Source organism: Cynocephalus volans, chromosome 1 (assembly GCF_027409185.1).
Source record: "Cynocephalus volans isolate mCynVol1 chromosome 1, mCynVol1.pri, whole genome shotgun sequence".
Lineage (NCBI taxonomy): Eukaryota > Metazoa > Chordata > Mammalia > Dermoptera > Cynocephalidae > Cynocephalus > Cynocephalus volans.
Window position 1 is genome coordinate 295,501,571 of NC_084460.1, and position 4,087 is coordinate 295,505,657.

The following is a 4,087-nucleotide window of genomic DNA, read 5'->3' on the forward strand; positions in this document are numbered from 1 at the left end:
TTCTGGAATACCAAATTGAAGTACTGGTCCCTATTATTAACATTAGTGATATTTTTTGGCATTGTTGCAAATAAGTGCTTCAAATAGATTTAATTCGTAGCATGGATGATTTCCAAATATCTCCTTCAATAGAAGAAAGCAAAAACATAGTAGAGAGTGAGGTATGTTTGCAAAGCAGTAGAATCATTATGATTAGAGAAATAATTCTTTTTTGGAAGGAACATTCCATTAGCAGTAGAGAATGGGCCAAGTCATTTTCTGAAAATAAAGACCGTGCACAGTAATTACTCCAGTTACTGTTTTCTGTGAATGAGGTGGGGGTGAGGCTGTTTCTGACGATGTCCTCAGGGTCAACTTCCTGAGAACTAATTAAGGGGACAGCTCCTGAGGAGCCCAGGAGAGCCCGCTGGGGCAGAGAGACCAGCCACTACCAAGTCCCTGAGGAGGGCATTTCCCAGGTGCAATGGGAAGCCATTCAATGGTGCTACGTGAGAGACGGCCTGGTTGTCCATGTTGGAAAAGACCCCTCTGGCTTCCGTGTGCCGGGCATGAGTGACAGCAGGAAGGCCAGTCAGGAGGCTGTCCCATGTGTCCAGGCAAAAGAGGACAGCATGTTGTGTTGGAGTGGGGTCTGTGGAAGTGGAGAGGGTAGGTTTGAGATCGGTTTGGGGCTGGGCAATATGCGCTGCTGCACTGGGTGGTGGCTTTGTAATGTCAGCTGAGCTAGGTCAGTTTGTGTTTCCCACAAGCCCCCACCCTGGATGTTTCCAGTAACATAATATCCTGAAAGTTCATCTATGTTTTAGCATGTGTGAGCATTTCTTTCCTTTCTAAAGCTGAATAATATTTCCTTGTACGTACTTCCCACATTTCACTGTCCATTCATCTGTTAGTGGGCACCTGAGCTGCTTCCACCTCTTGGCTGTTGTGAATAACGCTGCTCTGACCATGGCTGTACAACTTTGATTGATTTTCTAACGTTAAACCAGCCTTGCATTCCTGGGATAAAGCCAACTTGGTCATCATGTATAATCTTCTTATATATTATGTACTTTATGCATTAGTTAATTTAATGTGCTAAAGTTTGGTGTATAATATTTCCATCTATGGTCATGAGGGTCTGTAGTTTTCCTTTCCTGTAATGTGTTTATCAGGTTTTGGTGTTGTGGTAATACTGGTCTCACAGAGTGAATTAGGAACTTCCCTTCTATTTTCCAGTATAGATTGTAGGGAATTGGTATTATTTCTTCCATCAATGTTTGTTAGAATTCATCAGTAAAGTCATCTGAGCTTGAAGTTTCTTTGTAGAGAAGTTCAAATTACAAACTTAATTTCCATTTAAAGATATAGGTTATTTCTGTTCAGGTTATTTTTGTTCTTATGCAAACCATGGTAACTCCTGTCTTTTAAGGAACTCATCCATTTCTTCAGAGTTGTGAAATTTATTGGCGTAAAGTTGTTCATGATATTGTCTTACTGTCACTTTTATATCTGTAGAATCTGAAGTGATACTGCCTCTCTCATTTCTGATATTGGTGATTTCTTTCCTTTTTTTTCCTGATCAGTTTGGCTAGAGCTTTATCACATGAATTGATCTTCCCCAAGAACCAGCTTTTGGTTCCATTGATTTCCTCCACCCTTTCTCTAGTTTCTATTTCATTGATTTCTACTTGAAGTAAGCCTCTTGGACAGGTAGATCACTCACTGCCATTTTGAAATTTTCAAAGAAAACCAGCTGAATGTACCCTGGTTATCAAGGTGAATGGTGATTAAGCAGTTATCTAGTGGTAGTTAAGGTGTTGGAGAGTGGGCCATCTTGTTCTCCTATCAAGGATCATGCCCTAGGTTGACTGTGGAATCCTTCACTGAATGCTCCTCAGCCTGTGACCTGACCTGCACCACTGGGCTCACCCATGAAGGAATCTAGAAAACCTGCATAGTGTAATTCAGTCCAATGCCACAAATGTTCCTTGTGTACTTTCTGTGTGTAAGGCATAGCGTGGGTACTGTGGAAGGAGGGTGAAAACATGAAGAAGATACATCCCCGGAATTCAAGGAGTGCTCAGGAGAGTGTGGGGACATATACCCAGGTTCAAGGAGGAGGACATAGGCCGACCAGGGAGAGCCCCAGCAGAGGTGTGAACCCGTGTTTAGAATGTGTAGTCATAGAGGAGAGGGAGGCGTCTGTGCAGAGTGCTTTGGCAAGCATCGGGCAGGTGATTACCCACTGCACGTGCTGTGTCTAGGTAAAGCTATTTAAAGTACTATAGATGACAGTTGCATGTCATAAAACCCCTGGATTGGCCCGCGTAGGTGGAGTTGTCAATCTTGTTTCAGGACTTCAGAGGGTTCAGAAATGAAAGAAGAATCCTCATGGAAATGGAAGAGACAAGCAGCAATGCCTGCACATGCAGAGACCTTTGTCAGCAACAACCCCATTGCCAGGGGAGAGGTCAGTGCTGAGGGCCTTGAAGTCTTTTTCTGGAACCTGAGCTGCCAATCCCTATCTGGACAAGGAAGCTTTGGTAGCGTGAAAATAAACCCCCAATTTTGCCTGGGATAAATTCCAAAAGTACAAGTTTTATTCACATTTACCTTCATTTTCATTTATCTGAGTCCTCAAAGTCCAAAATCATTGCTTATTAATCTGCCTCTAATCTCACATTGCAGTACATGATCTCTCCCCAAGGCAGGGTCCCAATCTACTCTAATCTGGAAACCACACAAGTAGGTATCTCAGTAAATGCTGCTCATTTATTATTGTTTTTCTGAGTAAATCGTTAGCAGTGAATATAAAATTTTAAGAATGTGGGAATACACACCCTCTCGTGGGGCAGGTTTTGTGTCTGTCCTTCTTCAGCCTACTGGATCACACAAGCTCAGGATCCAAGCAGCAGGATTGCTCTGTGCTGCAGTTACGTGATGGCTACTGCAATTGTGACCGGCCCCCTTCCTCTGTGTGTGTGTCTGCTGCTGACAGGTGGCCTAGCTGAGGCAAGGAAGCTGCTGGTGGTACCTGTGGATGGGAGCCACTTGTTTACTGTGTGTTCGGTTGTGGAGAAACTCATGCACAAAGGGCACGAGGTGGTCGTAGTCATGCCAGGGGTGAGTTGGCAACTGGGAAAATCATTGAACCGTACAGTAAAGACTTACACAGTTTCTTATACTCTGGAGGATTAGAACCACAAGGTCATGGTTTTTGCCAACACTCACTGGAAAACTCAGGGTCAAGGTGTATTTTCTCTATTCATGATTTTCTTCAGCAATGGTTTAGACTTCTTATTATCACATTGTAGGAGTTTGTTTAACAACAGAAAATTAGTAGAATACTTACAAGACAGTTCTTTTGATGCTGTGCTCCTGGATCTATTTGACGTGTCTGGCTTGATTGTTGCTAAATGTTTTTGACTCCCATCTGTGGTCTTCACCAGGGGAATACTTGGCCATTATCTTGAAGAAGGTACACAGAGCCCCACTGCTCTTTCTTATGTTCCCAGAGGTTTCTCAGGGTTCTCAGATGTCATGACCTTCAAGGAGAGAGTACGGAACCACATTTTCCATCTGGAGGAGCAATTATTTTGCCCCATTGTGTTCAAAAGCACTTCAGATATTGCCTCTGAAATTCTCCAGACGCCTGTCACAGCATCTGATGTCTGCAACCACGCATGCATTTGGTTGTTACGAACTGACTTTGTTTTGGAATATCCCAGACCTGTGATGCCCAACATGTTCTTTGTCGGTGGCATCAACTGCAATCTGTGCAAGTCACTGCCTCAGCTGAATTATCTCTCCTTTAGCACATGAAGAATAATCTGGCCTGGACACTGAACAAAAAGATTCCTTACTGAAGTGTGATCTGTTATTTATAGGTGTCACATTTGGAATTTCTTTCTGCTTTAATGAGTTATTTAGTGCCAATGCATTTAATTGCAGGTTCACACATTTGCTAGAGCTGAACTCGTTGATACATATGTGTGTAGAATTGATGTAACCGTATGTCATCTGCAGGCTGCATTTTTTAGTACTGTTTTTGGAAAAGAAGTGGTAAATACATTAAACAATAAAACTTTCCTTTTTGCTAGTCCTG

At 42.7% G+C, this 4,087-nt stretch overlaps 1 pseudogene; it reads left to right on the forward strand.

Annotated features, from left to right (window-relative positions):
- The first annotated feature begins 2,922 nt into the window (after positions 1-2,922).
- LOC134387316 (UDP-glucuronosyltransferase 1A10-like) lies at positions 2,923-3,804 on the forward strand (annotated as a pseudogene).
- The last annotated feature ends 283 nt before the right edge of the window (positions 3,805-4,087 follow it).